This window comes from Nycticebus coucang, chromosome Y (assembly GCF_027406575.1).
Source record: "Nycticebus coucang isolate mNycCou1 chromosome Y, mNycCou1.pri, whole genome shotgun sequence".
In the NCBI taxonomy this organism is placed as follows: Eukaryota; Metazoa; Chordata; class Mammalia; order Primates; family Lorisidae; genus Nycticebus; species Nycticebus coucang.
Genome location: NC_069805.1, coordinates 31,906,768 through 31,924,995, shown reverse-complemented (window position 1 = coordinate 31,924,995; position 18,228 = coordinate 31,906,768). Strand labels below are relative to the sequence as shown.

The 18,228-nt window shown below is 39.2% G+C and overlaps 1 pseudogene; it reads right to left on the bottom strand.

Moving 5' to 3' along the window:
- LOC128579060 (formin-2-like) overlaps positions 1–16,003 on the bottom strand; it is a 53,435-nt pseudogene extending 37,432 nt beyond the window's left edge.
- Positions 16,004–18,228: the final 2,225 nt, after the last annotated feature.

Below are 18,228 nucleotides of genomic sequence, written 5' to 3'. Positions count from 1 at the left end.
AACCTAAGAATATAGATAAGGGGGAGTGGGAGGGGAGGGAATCAGGGAGGATGGGCAGAGGGAGGGTAATTGGTGGGAGAACACCTATGGTGCATCTTACACAGGTACATATGAAACTTACTAAATGTAGAATGTAAATGTCTCAACATAATAACGAAGAAAATGCCAGGAAGGCTATGTTAACCAGTGTGATGAAAATATGTCAAATGGTGTATAAAACCAGTGTATGGTGCCCCATGATTGAATTAATGTATACAGCTTTGATTTAATAATAAATTAAAATAAATAAATAAATCTAAAATCACATGCTCACCCTTCATTATCCCTGAGGAGATGATATAAAAATGGTCTATGAATTTAGTGTCAAATGAGTCTCCTTAGAGAAACAGTCCAAGTCCAAGAGTAAAGTCTCCCAAGATCAACTTTTCACCACATCACATTGTCAGCCCAGTCAAATGTCTATCCAGGTAAATCACTGCAGTTCTTATGCAATCATCTATGCCTACCATGAAATATTAGACTCAACAGAATCAACACACTTCCATATTTTTCCAAAAATAGAAAGGAGGCAGATTAAACCCCATATCCTAAAAGAAACTGCAAGTGTACCATCCAAACATTTTATACCCTCAAAGCCATCTAACCAAAATAGCACTTCAAGGACAGTAAGATGTAATTGGTTTATAGAATAACATCTTGTTTAGCTGAAAAATGTAGCACTTCCCACAAAGAGCTCACATAACTCGCCCTCTCCAAACAGGAAAATGCTGGTTTATGGGGAAAAGAGAGGCCAATTATCTACAAACATATAAGTTTAAAAATAAGTTATAAAAGATTATCCCTATTGTTACCCCATTGCTTTTATCACACTTTCAAAACATAAGACTTGTGCCTTAATATGGAAGAGATGTGCAAATGTCTCCATGGAGTATTCTAATGTATTTATTTGGGATCCTAAAATAGTTCTATTCTAGTCCAATTTCTTCTTAATGGTCTTAACCAGGCCGTATTTCTTTAAGGCCAAATTTTTTTTTTTTTTTTTTTACATAGGGTGGTGCCTGCAGCTCAAAGGGGTAGGGCTCCGGAACGGTATGCCAGAGGTGGCAGGTTCAAACTCAGCCCTGGCCAAAAACACTGCAAAATAATAATAATAACATATTTTTTACATAAATCAAAAACTTAGGAGCTTTCAAAACCTTTTATCCTTGTAACATGTAAGAACTTTTCAATGTAAATGCAGATTTTTTTTAAATGGAATTCCATAGAGTCACAAAAATCATTTGAATATGCATATGTAATAGCAGGAAAACCCAAAAAGATAACAAAAATCAATATATTAAAGTATGTTGAAGTCAGAGAATTAATAGCACTGCTTTTATTGAGCAGTTTGATCTACAAAGAAAAACTCAGTTTAATCTATGATCCATCCAAAAATAGGCAATGATTTACATTGCAGACAATGAATCTGGAAGGACTTGCTCAGAGTATTTTGTGCCAGTATTAGAAAGACTCAATATACTCTAAATTTGGGGGTCATACATTGCACAATACAGCTTTCCCTTTCATACAGTTTAAAAAAACAAACAAACAAACAAAAAAGAAAAACAGGATCGATCACTTAATCACTACATCAGTGTCGAAAAATGGAAGGTCTTATATTCACATGAGATAACAGAAGTTAAACTAGTTTAAATCTCCTTTGGCATGAATTGAAAACTGATCAAAACTATCCAGATCAAAACATTACTGCTCCTACCATCAGCTATTAATATAAAGGCTACCAAGGTGTCCTGACTTATCCTTACTCCATAGTATAAATGGATCCTCCAGCACAGGAATTTTCTTCAGTTCTAACAGTCAAGAAATATGCAGATTATCGTTTCAGTGCAGAAAAGGTACCTGCTGGACCCATCATTTCTACAGAATCTCAATGTTGAAAAAGGAATTTGCCCTCTTTCCTCAAGAAGGAATCATCTCAGGAAGATTGCATCCAGTTTTCCAACATAGGAAACCAGAGTATTAAAAACAGTTGAGAAAATTATTCATCCCTGTGGTGGCAAAACAGAAAAGAGCAGTAGATTGCAAGACTTCTGAACTTTTGCTCTTGCCGTAGTGCTGTTTGTAGCTTACTGATAAACATTACCCACCACCACCACCTAAAGCAACCATTTCAAGGATGCAGAATTACTTTCCATACACTTCCACTGTTACCACCAAGGGCTACAACAAATAATCCTTCTGCATGAAGTACAAAAAGAAACTCAACATAGTGTATTTAAGCATTTTGAGCATAATTTTAAAACACAATACAGGCTTGCTTTTCTCAAAAAATTTATCCCATTCCTCCTGAAAATAAGAGGACTATTTTCAGCCTGTTGCATCTCTGCCATAATAGGTAATAAAGCTTCTAGTACAATGGTTCTCAACCTGTTGGTGCCGACCCCTTCGGGGGTGGAACAACCCTTTCATCCAACACCATCCTGCAAATCAGATATTTACATTACGATTCATAAAAGTAGCAAAATTACAGTTTTGAAGTAGCAATGAAAGAAATTTTATGCTTGGGGGGTCACCACAACATGAGGAACTGTACTAAAGGGTCAAGGCATTAGGAAGGTTGAGAACCACTGTTCTAGTGGGTCCATGGCATAATGCTGTTTGACTAGATCACAGAAGGTTGGCAGCAATTTTCCTACCCAAATGTCACTTGTAAGACATCTTGATAAAGGAGGAAGACACATTTTTTTCCTCTCTCTCACCTATAGTGGAGCAGGTGCCAAAGGATAAATAATTCCCTGGTGTAGTTAATATCCTCTTAAAGCATCTAGTAACTGTTATTATTTGTTCCTATAATTTTGTTGTTATAACTACCTCACATTGCTAATGAGAAAATTTAAGAAAGCTTTTGAAGTATATTTCTTTTCAGATGAAAGGACACCACAGACATTGTGAATTTAAGTGAACATTTGTCTCTAGATGACTTACTATATACATATATATATATATATATAAACACTGCATAAGTTTTCTTCCAAATAACAAATAAATTCTTATTTCTACATAATGTAAGGCAAAATCATTATTTTTTTCCTGTTGAAATAACTTATGGCTTAAAATGCTTTCAGAGTTTGTTTTATTTTTCAAAATTAAAATTTGGTCACTGAACTCCATTTTGTTTTCTGGTTTAAAAATGAAAAAGGTTTCTTTTAACAGTATCTTCAGTGACAATACAAGGTAAGTATATTAAGGGAAATCGACAATCGTGCTTGTGGGCTTTTGTTATGGGGTATTGACTTTTTTTTTTTCCCCCTGAACATTGTCTTCTGAAGTTTAAATAAAAATTTAAACTTGTTTAGGGTATTTAGTAGAAAGATCAAACAATTATATATTTTTTTATTTCAAAGTGTTTTTCTCTTCAACTGATCTAAAAATGAAAGCAAGATACGTAGAAATATTTTGATAATATCCCGTTTTTTTATATCTTAATTTTATTTGCTACGTTTTCTGTAGGTTGCACAAGAACTTTTCCTCTCTTGTAATTGTGCCTCAGACTTTTTGAAAGTCCACTTTCTAAGTTGCTCAGATGGTCTTCTAGATTCTACATGTTACCATTGGTTTATTTTTGTGCTTTCTGTATTTAAAACTTTGGCTGTACTAAGCAAATACAAGGTTATAAATTTAGCTAATAGTAGTTTACAGACAATTGAGATGATTATAATTTCATTTGGTTTAACTAAGCCGTACTAGTTCATTTCATAAGGAAATGATACTGTAGACAAATGTAAATAAAGCCTGTGAGTCAAGCAAAAAAATTTTGTTTTTGAGTAGAAGTTATATTTTCTGTATTTATATTTTTAATATTAAAACACTTTGGAAAGTTTTCGGTCACTAAAATTATATAGCCAATAACCATCAAGTCACAGGCAGTACTAATTTGTTTCTTCTTAATGGCCCCTTAATGCTAAATTTCATTAACATCAGGTTAGTACTTGTGAAACATAAGTAGGAATGACAGAGAAATAGAATTTTCTCTATTTCCTTTGCCTCTTCTTTTATTACCAATAAAACTTAGATTTGGAAGCTCAGATTTGCTAGAATATCATTACTATTTTAAAATTAACCTACAGAAACAAGAATAGATGTTCTTTTCTCAACACAAGTTCTACTAAAGTATCAGTCTACCTTTACCACTGATTCAATCACTCCTCAATGGAAAAAATAATTTTGATTTCCCCCAAAGTTTACCAATTTTGTAGCTTAAATTCAACTAGTTTTAATTGCCAGTTGGAAGTCTGGATACCCAACTGGCCTATATCACCGCCCCCCAAAAATGGAATCCAGCTACTTACCATTATTTAATTTTTGACAAGCTAATTACAAATATTCACTGGGGAAAAGATTCCCTATTTGACAAATTAGTTTCTGGTCTTGGGATTTTGTGATATAGGCTAGTCTCACTGGAGTTAGATGGTATCTCAAAGTAGTTTTGATTTGCATTTCTCTGATGATTAAAGATGATGAGCATTTTTTCATGCCAAGAGATTCTGAAATTCAGATAGCAGACAGTTTCAGAACTCCAGCACAAATCAACCTAAATAAGACATCCACCAGACACATCATAATCAATTTCACTAAAGTTAATATGAAGGAGAAAATTCTGAAAGCTGCCAGACAAAAGAAAACAATCACCTCCAAGGGAGGAATATTAGAAAAACTGCAGATCTCTCTGCTGAAAACTTTCAAGCTATAAGAGGATGGTCATCGACTTTTAATCTCCTAAAACAAAATAACTTTCAACCCAGGATCCTGTACCCAGCTTAACTGAGTTTCATTTATTAAGGAGAAATTAAATACTTCAATGACATTCTCATGTTGAAGAAATTTGCCATAACTAAACCAGCACTTCAGGATATTCTCAGACCTATCCTCCATAAAGACCAGCATAATCCTCCACCACAAAAGTAAATTCACCCAGAAAATTTTGATCAAATTCCAACTTCCACAGTCGCAAAAGGATTAAAAATGTCCACCAGACTCTCGAAAGTCTTATCAATATTCTCAATTAATGTGAATGATTTAAATTGTCTTCTAAAGAGGCACAGGTAGGCTGACTGGATACAAAAACTCAAGCCAGATATCTCCTGCATACAAGAATCTCATCTTACATTAAAAGACAAATATAGACTAAAGGTGAAGGGATGGTCAGCTATACTCCAGGCAAATGGAAAGCAGAAAAAAGCAGGTGTTGCAATCCTATTCACAGATGCAATAGGCTTTAAACCAACCAAAATAAGGAAGGATAAGGATGGACACGTCATATTTGTTAAAGGTAATACTCAATATGATGAGATCTCAATTATTAATATTTGTGCACCCAACCAGAACCCACGTCAATTTATAAGAGAAACTCTAACAGACAAGAGCAACTTGATTTCCTCCAGTTCCATAGTAGTTGGAGATTTTAACACCCCATTAGCAGTGCTGCATAGATCCTCCAAAAAGAAGCTAAGCAAAGAAATTTTAGATTTAAATTAAACCATTCAACATCTGGACTTTTAAAGACATCTACAGAACATTTCATCCCAACAAAAATGAATACACATTCTTCTCATCATCCCATGGAACATACTCTAAAATCGACCACATACTAGGCCACAAATCTAACATCAGCAAACTTTAAAAAATAGAAATTATTCCTTTCATCTTCTCAAACCATCATGGAATAAAAGTTGAACTCAATAACAACAGGAATCTGCATATCCATACAAAAACATGGAAGCTAAACAACCTTATGCTGAAAGATAGATGGGTTATAGACTAGATTAAGAAGGAAATCACCAAATTTTTGGAACAAAACAACAATCAAGACTTGAATTATCAGAACCTCTGGGATACTGCAAAAACAGTCCTAAGAGGGAAATTTATAGCACTGCAAGCCTTCCTCCAGATAACAGAAAGAGAGAAAGTTAATAACTTAATGGGACATCTCAAGCAACTAAAGAATCTATAGGAAGAACATTCCAACCACAAACCCAGCAGAAGAAAAGAAATAACCAAAATCAGAGCAGAATTAAATGAAATTGAAAATAAAAGAATTATACAATAGATCAATAAATCCAAAAGTTGGTTTTTTGAAAAGATTAATAAAACAGATAAACCATTGGCCAACCTACCAAGAAAAAAAAAGAGTAAAATCTCTAATTTCATCAATCTGAAATGGTAAAGATGAAATAACAACAGACCCCTCAGGAATTCAAAAAATACTTAATGAATATTACAATAAACTTTACTCTCAGAAATAGGAAAATCGGAAAAAAATCAACCAAAACTTCAAAGTATGCTACCTACCAAGACTTAGCCAGAACGAAGTGGAAATGTTGAACAGGCCTATATCAAGTTCTAAAATAGTATCAAGTATACAAAATCTCCCTAAAAAGAAAAGCCCAAAACCAGATGGCTTTACGCCAGAATTCTACCAAACCTTTAAAGAAGAACTGGTACCTATATTACTAAACCTCTTCCAAAATATAGAAAAAGAAGGAATACTACCCAAGACATTCCATGAAGCAAACATCACCTTGATCCCCGAACCAGGGAAAGACCCAACAAGCAAAGAAAATTATGGACCAATATCACTAATGAATATTGAGGCAAAAATAATAAGATCCTAAAGAACAGAATCCAACAACACATCAAAAAAATTATATACCATGACCAAGTGGGATTTATCCCAGTTTCTCAAGGCTGTTTCAATATACGTAAATCTATAAATGTTATTCAGCACATAAACAAAGTAAAAAATAAAGATCATATGATTCTCTCAGTTGATGCAGGAAAAAGCTTTTGACAATATCCAGCATCCCTTCATGTTCAGAACACTTAAGAAAATTGGTATAGAAGGGATATTTCTTAAACTAATGGAGGCCATCTACAGCAAACCCACAGCCAATATCGTATTGAATGGAGTTAAATTGAAATCATTTCCACTTAGATCAGGAACAAGGCAAGGTTGCCCATTGTCTCCATTGCTCTTTAACATTGTAATGGAAGTTTTAGCAATTAGGGAAGAAAAGGCAATCAAGGGTATCCACATAGGGTCAGAAGAGATCAAACTTTCACTCTTTGCAGATGATATGATCATATATCTGGAAAACACTAGGGACTCTACTATAAAACTTTTAGAAGTGATCAAGGAATATAGCAATGTCTCAGGCTACAAAATCAACACCCATAAATCTGTAGCCTTTATATATACCAACAAAAGCCAAGCCAAAAAAACAGTCAAAGACTCTATTCCTTTCACACTGGTGCCAAAGAAGATGAAATATTTGGGAGTTTATCTAACAAAGGATGTGAAAGATCTCTACAAAGAGAACTATGAATCTTTAAGAAAAGAAACAGCTGATGATGTTAACAAATGGAAAAACATACCATGCTCATGTCCAGGAAGAATCAACATTGTTAAAATGTCTATACTACCCAAAGCAATATATAATTTTAATGCAATTCCTATTAAATCTCCATTCTCATATTTTAAAGATCTTGAAAAAATAATAGTTCATTTTGTATGGAATAAGAAAAAACCTTGAATACCCAAAACATTACTCAGCAATAAAAACAAAGCAGGAGGAATAAAGCTACCAGACCTGTGACTGTACTATAAATTGATAGTGATCAAAACAGCATGGTATTGGCACAAAAACAGAGAAGTAGATGTCTGGAACAGAATAGAGAACCAAGAGATGAATCCAGCTACTAACCGTTATGTGATCTTTGACAAGCCAATGAAAAACAGATTCCCTGTGTAACAGATGCTAGTGGGTGAACTGGCAACCTTTAGAAGACTGAAACTGGACCCACACCTTTCACCATTAACTAAGATAGACAGTCACTGGATAAAAGATTCAAACTTAAGACATGAAACTATAAAAATACTTGAAGAAGGTGCAGGGAAAACTCTTGAAGGAATCAGCCTGGGTGAATATTTTATGAGGAGGATTTCCCGGGCAATTGAAGCAGTATCAAAACTACACTACTGGGACCTGATCAAACTAAAAAGCTTCTGCACAGCCGAGAACATAGTAAGTAAAGTAAGCAGACAGCACTCAGAATGGGAGAAAATATTTGCAAGTTATACCTCCAATAAAGGTTTAATAACCAGAATCCACAGAGAACTCAAGTGAATTAGCAAGAAAAGAATAAGTGATCCCATCGCAGGGTGGGCAAGGGACTTGAAGAGAAACTTCTCTAAAGAAGACAGATGCATGATCTACATATGCATGAAAAAAAGCTCATCATCCTTAATCATCAGAGAAATGCAAATCAAAACTACTTTGAGATATCACCTAACCCCAGTAAGAGTAGCCCACATAACAAAATCCCCAAACCAGAGATGTTGGTGTGGATGTGGAGAAAAGGTCACACTTTTACACTACTGGTGGGAATGCACACTAATACATTCCTTTTGGAAGGATGTTTGGAGAATACTTAGAGATCTGTAAATAGACCTGCCATTTGATCCTATAATTCCTTTACTAGATATATACCCAGAAGATCAAAAATCACAATATAACAAAGACATCTGTACCAGAATGTTTATTGCAGCCCAATTCATAATTGCTAAGTGATTGTAGAAGCCCAAGTGCCCATCCACCCACGAATGGACTAGCAAATTATGGTACATGTATACCATGGAATATTATGCAGCCTTAAAGAATGATGGAGACTTTACCTCTTTCATGTTTACATTGATGGAGATGGAACATATTCTTCTTAGCAAAGTATCTCAAGAATGGAAAATAAATGTATCCAATGTACTCAGCCCTAATATGAAGCTAATTTATAGCTTTCATATGAAGGCTATAACCCAACTATAGCCTAAGAATATGGGGAAACAGCCAAGGAAGGGGATGGGAGTGGGGAGGTTAGAGTGGAGGGAGAGTAATGGGTGGAGTCACACCTATGGTGCATCTTAGAATGGGTACAGGTGAAACCTACTACATGCAGAATACAAATGTCTACATACAATAACTAAGAAAATGCCACGAAGGGTATGTTGAACAGTTTGATGAGAATATTTCAGATTGTATATGAAACCAGCACATTGTACCCCTTGATTGCACTAATGTACATAGCTATGATCTAACAATAATATATATATGTATATATATATATATATATACAAAAAAAAAAAAGAATCCCATCAAGAGTGGTTTAGCATCACTCATTTAAAATGTTAGCTCTTTCATAAACTCTAATCAATTGCAAAGCTCTCATACCAAACTTCTGTTATATTTAATGCATAAAGGACCCTCTCAAATTTCAGAAGCAATTTTTTTTAACCAAACACTGAAAAAGATTTATTTCAAACAAATTAGCTGTGAAGTATTTAAATGCAAAGGCCTAAGACATCATCAGTTTCTTAATAGCTAAAACACAATAAAGTTTTGATCTCCCTCTTAGCTAAATGGTTTTATATCTACCAAAGAGACATGAACATGTGCTGTGGTGATCCCTTTCCACTTGAATTTTCTCCCTATATTTGGAAGGCAAAAGCAAAAAACATCTGTTCTTTCCTGCAGAGCTGACAACTCTCATTCTCTGGTTTAAAAATAAAAGGTCCTATGGAAGCTTATAGATATAATGATTACCTGGTTCAAAAGCAGCTGGTGATTAATTGATCCAAATACATGCAAAATTAAGCCAAGAAACGACTCCCTGAGGACGAGGCTAGTATACCCCCAACGCTCTGGTCATTTCCAAGACACCCATAAAAAGTAGCAGAGGATAATAAAGAAAATGTAACGCCAGATGAGAAGAGTCAACAGCTGAGAAACAAGGGCCTGTGTCAATCTGGATTCAGTCTACCATAAGATAGTTTCCATGTGAGCTGCCTAGAGAAAATCTGGTTCACTCTGGCCCACCATCACCCTTCACCCAGCCCCCAAGGAAGGGGGCCAGATGTTCAACCGTTAAATGAGTACACCATATTAAAACAGAAACTAGAAAACCTCATAAGGAAAGGCCCTAAGTCCTGTAATATTTTTAGAGACCTGTTTTACTCTGTATATCATCTTAAAGCTCTAAACATCCAAACAGGAACAACTAGCAAAGACACTCAGCTGTGAATCAGTAGATGTAGCTTCCATTTCCGGCTCTGAATGAATTACAGAATGACCTTGAGAAAGTTCTTTCACCTCTTTCTCTACCTCTGTTTCCCCATCAGTTATAAGGTTAAGTTAAATCTACTGATTCCTTTTTTTTGAACAATGCCAACTGAATGAGATAAATTTATGGAAACTGCTACACAAAAAAAATATAAGTTCTGGTCACTGGCCAATTATATACAACCATCAAATACAAAATAGGTGACGTCCACATTAAAATGACTAACTACACTTTTTCTCTGAACAGTAAAAAAAACAATCTGCCTGGAGATGTCAACAAACCTCAGAGGCTTTCTGTTCAGGACCCTATTAAAAGCCCCAAATTTTGTGTTTGTAAATACTTAGTAAATTAAAATAAAGTGCAACTTCTAAGAAGACACTTTTTCTTTTAAACAGAAAACAAACATCCCACTATTTAGAGTCCTGTGATCTTTCAGGGTGCTATTCTGCCCTCCTCTGTCAAGTCTTCTTTCCTTACTCCCTACTAAAGAGATGAGCCAACCACTGCATCCTTGATGACCCCAGCATGTATAAAGGGGGGGAATGATGACCCCAGCACACTTACTCAGCATATATAGAGGGGGGAAAATCTATACACATTTTAAGAAAGGAAAAAACTGTATTAAAATTGGAATACTCAAGTCACCTTTGACTTCCGCAATTACAAATGATACAATAGAGAAGGTAACAAACATTATCAGTATATGCTGAGTACTATATATAGTTTTTTTAATTGTTGGAGATTACTGAGGGTACAAGAAACCAGGTTACACTGATTGCATTTGTCAGGCAAATTCCCTCTTACACTTGTGTCTTTCCCACATAAAGTATAAGGACACTTGCACTAGACTGTTTATTGCAGCTCAATTTACAATCGCCAAAATGTGGAAACAGCCTAAATGCCCACCAACCCAGGAATGGATTAACAAGCTGTGGTATATGTACACCAAGGAATACTATTCAGCCATTAAAAAAATGGAGACTTTACAGCCTTTGTATTAACCTGGATGGAAGTGGAACACATTATTCTTAGTAAAGCATCACAAAAATGGAGAAGCATGAATCCTATGTACTCAATTTTGATACGAGGTCAATTAATGACAATTAAGGACAAGGTGGGGGTGGGGAAAGGAAGAACAGATGGAAGGAGAAAGGGGTGTGGGGCCTTGCTGAGTACTACAATTTTAATACACATTTTTTTCCTTTATTAAAATGTGTAGACATTTTTTGGCACGCTTTGTGTGTGTGTATATACACACATATAGGTATAAAAACATTTCTGAGGAACCTCTGTAAGTTGACCAGCCAAGGGATTGTAACAAAGTGCTCAACATACAGAGGTGGTCAACATAAGGAACTAGGCCTACTGTGTGAATATGTACATGAGGGGCACGTCCAGTCTAGGAAAATTATACCAACTTAAGAAGGTGGTCAATGTAGGCAGGTGGTCAACTATGGTCAACTACAGGTTAACATTCTACTGCATGTATACTCCTGTGTACTGCACTTATTTCATGTCACCTCTTCATTTAGTCAGTGAACTACAGGAAGCAAGAACTATAATTTAAGGGTCTGTGTATTATATACCATCTAGCATATTGCTTGACACAATGTGTGTGTATACACATATATATAAATATGCATACATATGTATATATCTCACACCCACATACACACAAATATACTTATCTACATGCATATACAGATGTGTGTATATACATATGCGTGCAAATATATATTTATATTTGCTAAATGAATAAATTTCCAAAGTCTTATGTTACATTAAAATTATTAGTCATTAATACTAATGATGGAGAATGTAATGAATTATTTTCATTTTCAGAAAAATGTATAAATGAATCCTACCTAGATAAAATGCATGATTTCTTGCCAACAATCAATTCACAAAAATTAACTCAAAAACTTTTCAATCTTCTTCTATTAAAAATGTCTTTTTTGCTGCTGTTTTGCATTATTCTTATAATTTATCCAGTGGGTATAAAACTACAAACATCCCTTTTAACTGAATCTACCTGACAGAAGGGTGGAAAAGAAGTACAAACAAAACAAAACAAAACAAAACAAAAATGAAAGTGTCTGTGAAATGAATAGAAAGTGACTTTTCAATGTAAACTTCTACAAATTCAAAATAAAAGTCGACAAATTAAAATAAAGATGTGGTCAATGAAAGGAGCTATTTAGCCTGTTACAAAGTCATCCTCATGGAAAAATTTCATGTATGTTTTATAAACTGTAAACATAATGGATTTTGAAATTTTTATATTGTACTTGAAATTTTTAATGTAATATATCACAAGCATACCAGCACTCAGATAAGTTTCATTTTTTTCTTATTCATTAAACTCTAACACTCTATTTCATTCAATAATTAAAAGTAGATGTTAAGTAAACAGGAAACAAACTCACACTTTACCAGTGGGCTCTCAGGGTAAGGCCCTGGGACCTGTAAACCTGTATGCAATTATCAACTCATCCTCTCACAGTAAACTGACTGCTGGCTGTGCTTCATGCTGTTTTGAGTGCAAAGTCTATAAGAAATGCTAAGCAGGAGAGGTATCAGTTGGACCAGACGTGTTTTTGGCCCTCTCATCTTCACTATCAGCAGTGTACATCCTGTTCCAACTGGACCATGAAGCCAAATGAAAATTATTCCTTTTGTTGTTGTTGTTGTTTTTTGTTTTTTTTTTTTGTCGAGACACAGTTCTACCCTATGCCCTGAGCAGAGGGCAATGGCATTGTAGCTCACTGCAACCTGAGACTCGGGCTGTGGGCATCCTGCTGCCTCAGCCTCCGAAGCCGCTGAGATTACAGATGCTCGCCGGGCGCCCGGCTGGGTTTTTCCATTTTTTTCATGAGTCGGGGTCTCACTCTCGCTCAGACAAGCCTCGAACTCCTGAGCTCAAGCAATCCTCCCGCCTCAGCCTCCCACAGTGCTGGAATTACAGGCGTGAGCCACCCTGTGGCTCAGTGAGTAAGGCGCCAGCCCCATATACCGAGGGTGGCGAGTTCAAACCCAGCCCCGGCTGAACTGCAACAAAAAAGTAGCCGGGCGTTGTGGTGGGCGCCTGTAATCCCAGCTGCTTGGGAGGCTGAGGCAGGAGAATCGCGGAAGCCCAAGAGCTAGAGGTTGCTGTGAGTCCTGTGTACATCATGGCACTCTACTGAAGGAGGTAAGGTGAGACTCTTTCTCTACAAAAAAAAAAAAAATTTCCTAGATTTTATTTATTTATTACTTTTCTAAAAGTACATATTAGATTTTCCTGTTGTGACCACTTAATCTTGAGAAGTAGTAGCTCAAATCTGTAATCCTAGCACTCTGGGAGGGAGAGGCAGGTGGATTGCTTGAGTTCAGGAGTTCCAGACCAGCCTAAGAAAGAGTGAGACCCTGTTTCTACTAGAAATAGAAAAAATAGCCCGCAGTTGTGGCAGGCTCCTATAGTCCCAGCTACTCAGGAAGCTGAGTCAAGAAGATCATTTAAGTCCAAGAGTTTGAGCTTGCTGTGAGCTACGATGATGCCAGAGTGAGACTCAAAAATAAATAAATAAGTAAATAGAAGTAGTAGACCCCTGACTCCTGCCAGACAGAAGCTACGTGTTACATGTACATGTTCTACACTTACATACACACATATGTATTTAAAAGGGGTTAGCAATCACCTTTGGATAGTACCTGAATAAATGATTTGTGCCTCCCGCGCTGAACCTTGTAAAGGGAACATGAACCATTGTGTTCTTTTTAATGCCCTGGTGATGAGGAAGGGAAGAGAAGATTGATGGTTTAACTAACAAGGCAAAAAAGGAGTCTATATGTTTGGCGTGACTCAATGGACAGACCATCCTTTCCTTGAGATGACTCCAAAGAGACACAACTAAGTCATTCGCTATGAGACCTTGGAAGAAAATAAGCACGTCCAAGGCATTTCGCCAAGGAGGCTAGCTGGGCAGAACAGGATTCCTCATGAAGCGACCTGCCACTAGCAGGTCTCCGCCTTTCAGAACCCTGAGAGGAGGGTGGCAGGAGGCCCTGATTGGCAGACGACTTGCGACCTAGGGGCTAGCAGCAGGGTGCGCTCACCTGTGAACACTTTCTGGAAGCCATCTACAGCCGCGGGCGCCCCAGACCTCTTGGCGACCACTGCTGGAGACACCCCACCGCCGCTGCAGTCCGCGGCCACACAGCGCTCCAGCAGGTGCGCAGAGCCTCCCGCCCGGGGCGCGTGGGCATCCAGCTCCTCCGTCCGGTCTGCAGAGCGTCTGAGGCCCCCGAAAGGCCACCATCGGCACAGTGCTTTTTGGCTGGGGAGGCCGCGGAGGTCCGGGCAGTTCTGGGCCCCCGGCACAGGGGGGCTCCAGCCGCCTCTTGATCCCAGGGCTCTGGCTAGAGGACCGAGAAGGCGAGTGATCGGGCCAGCTGAGCTGCCGGGTGGTGGTCTTGATGTATCAGGGGGTTATGAGTGGGTAGGGCTTGAAGCAGCCACAGGCTGGGCGCGGGGCTGCCGGGCAGGAAGGCACGGTCGGGGTGCCAGGCCGTCGCGACCCCTCCTCCGGCTGTCCCTCCAACCTCTGCGGGGCCTCTTCTCTCACCTCCCGGCCCCACTCCTCCCCCGGAGAGCCGCGGAGGGCATCCTCAAAAGAATCCTCCTCGCCCTCCTCATCGGTGTCCCCAGCCCTGTGCTCGAAGGCTCCGGCCGCGCTCTCCCCCGGTCCAGCCTCGGGAAACGGGAAGGCGGAGGACCAGGGCGAGTCTTTGGCTGAGGGCTGGGCCTCTGGAAGGCCAGGCGCTCCGGAGGCGCGGAGAGCGCCGGGGGTTGGCGGCTGCCCGGCCACCGGGGACTTAGCGGCCAGGCCCTAAGGGCCAGGCCCTCATGCAGGTCCAAGACGGCGGACAGCGGCTGCTCTGTGTCCACTCGGTCCGGGGCTTCAGCAGCCCCGCGCGCCGCGGCCCCAGCAGGAACTGTTCCAGGCCCAGGAAGGCCCCGGGCTGAGGGCAGGTGGCGGTGGGGGGCGCTGCCGGCTCCTCAGAGTCCTGGAGAAGCAACAGACGCTGCTGCTGCTTCCGCTGCTCTGCTTCAGGCGGATCGCCTGCTGGATGTCTGAAAGCAAATCCTCTTGCTCTGTAGCTGAGTGAAAGCTATAGATGTCCGTGTCCGAACCTGAGCTGGTTCTGTGTCCAACCTGAGCCCCTGCTGCAGTTTCCAAATCCCCTGCAATCGCCCGGACGCCCACCCTGGTCTTGGCGGGCTGGACCCCCCAGACCGGTCACCTCAAAAAGGTCAGCACACTTGGTATTCGACAGACGGGTCTCGTCCGCCGAGAGCCTGAGGTCCGGGGTCTTGGTGAGCATGGAGTGAGCCCTGTCCAGCTCGCCGGGCTAGCACGTCCTCGCGGGAGCCCCCCGCGCTTTCCCCCTTGGACAGGTTCTTCCTGATCCGCAGGTTGGAAAACACCGAGGCCCTGGAGTCCGACTGGCTCCCCTTCTTGCCCAGCTCCCCGCCGCCTCCTCCCCTCTTGCCCCGGTGCCTGCCCCGAGCCTTCTTGCCCCCGCTCCCCTTCTTTGTGGCTTCCACATCCCTGGGCCCCACAGCTTTTTTGGCGCCGGCGCCGCCGCAGCCTTCATGCGAGGCATCACCTGCGCTCCTCTTCAGCTTCCCATCCTGGTTCCCGATGTTGCGATTCCAGAGCTGCGCCACCGCGCCCCGGGCACTCAGGCCAGCCCGGCCCCCTCCGCCCGAGCTCGGCTCCGCCCTGAACCTGGGCGGGAAACACGTCTCTTCTATCTGGGGGACTTTAATTTCCACTGTGCGAATCCAACGCATTGTGCCCGCCGGAAGAACTTCAAGCTTCAAAGCTCCTGGCCCTGCCATGTGAAAAGTTAAAGGAAAAAAAGGAGAAAAATTTACATGGCGAAATACTGAAGCCAAATTTCAGATTAGAGGTGCCATCAGATCCCAGCTACATACAGGACCCCACCCCCCTTCCTCTGCACGGCTCTTCAGTAAATGTTTGTTGAATGAATGGATTGTTCTGTTTCTGAAATAATTGATGGTCCCCCTGCACACTGTTAATGTGCTGGAACATTTGGTTCAGGAAAAGTTTCTACACAGGGCGCTGCTTTTATGTTTCAGACTGACCCGGCTGCTCTGAGAGAGGACATTAGCTGTCATTTCCAAAGTTGGTTTATCCAATTTTTTTTTTTTTTTTGACAGACAAAGGAGAAGTGGGGGAAGCAGCAAATACTAAGATTAGAGTTGATTAAAATGCTAATCTTCAAATTCTATGTGTTTTCCACATAATAAATTAAACAGCATTTGTATTCAAAAAGGGTGCATATACTTTAACTCCCAGGAGGTCAAATTCATCAATATTAAACATGTCACTATCGTGACCACCTATAAAAAGGGGGAAAAAAAGAACAGAAAGGAAACACCCTTGGTGCAAACACGCAAAATCAGATGTAATGCTATAAACTACCACTTTCCCAGTCAAAGCCTTGCAGTCACATTCTGTCCTGTAACACTCTGGCTTCAATATTAGCTTAAACACTTCTCTTCATTGTACATTTCACGACTACTTTAATTATTTGTGAAAATTAGCTATCTATATATTTTAAGTATTTATAAAACATTATTGATATCTAAAGAAGCTTCAAGCAGTAAATCAAGATTAAAGTGGCATTAATAAATGTTGCAGGTACTTAACTTGTAGGTTTGCTGTTAACCACTTTGAAAATATGGATGGCTATCCAACTTGCTCAAATTTCTAAAGTGACCCCATGAAGAAGAAAGTACTACATAGTATGCAATTGAATTTAAATATGCAAAGAAAATGGAGGGTATTCCTTTGAATGTTGTGAACCAACATTTTAAACCTCCCTCTTTAACCATCTTTATCAAGAACAAAACAAAACAAAAGGCTGGTTCTATAAGTCTCTCATTATTAGCCTTTTTCAAATTTATGTTTTTAAAAATACATGTAACTTAAGGGCAGGCAGCCAAATGTCAGGTGGCCCTTTAAAGTAAATGTTTTGGAGAAATCCACTCTAGTAACTTTGCCAGGGTAATATCCCAGTCTTCAAGGGATTCCAGAAAACTTGAAAAGCCTTTGTTTCACCTCTTTCAAACACTGTTCTTTCTTCTAGAATCCAGGCTCCTCAGAGGGCACAATTTGCCTGTGGCTATTAGAATTTTCTGCTTCTTTGAGTGCTGAGACAATTTGCATCTTGATTTTTGCTCTTTCATCAACAGAGCATTTCTGATTCTGAACCATTGGTTTCCTTTTTTTCTTCTGTGATATATTCTAGAAGCACAAAAGACAAAGGAAGGGAAGAGAGAGTGAGAGGGAAGGAGGCTGCTGATTTTTTTCACATCCTTTGACTACAAAACAATAGGTGACAGTTGTACAGCAGGTCACAGTTGACAAAGCTTTATTGCATGCAAAGGCTCATTTGAAATGGGTATCAAATATAGGTAAATACTCTCAACCCAATAACAATTAATGCATCAACTCAGGCTCAGTGAGGCTAACAGATTTGTCCAAGGTCATATATCAGAGGCAACACTTGAAAGTACAGACTTGGATCCAAAATTATAACAAACAACACCACATACTTTACTCTTTGGGGCAGTGGTAAGGATATCATTAAGGCTAACCATAAAGCTTTGCCAAAGCATTCCTTGGTTTTCAGTAAGTATTTAGTAATCCCCAAGAAACCTGGAACATGGCCTAAGTTTAACTCCATTTGGTTCAGTAAGAATAGCACATCTGTAATTGTTATATACATTTAACAAATAAGTAGAGGTCCTACCTTGTGCCTGGCTACATCCTAGTTACCAGGATACAGAAGAGAAATAGGAAATGGGACAAGTCTCTACATTCAAGAAAGTGTAATTATGGGTAAAAGTCTTCAGTGTTACTATCCCAAGTGGTCATATAAAAATATGCATATAAAAACAAAATGTTGTGCTACCAATTTTCCAGCCAAGGAAATTGGATATGAACTTTAAAAATAAAATTAGTAAAAGTAGGTGGAAAAACTCATATA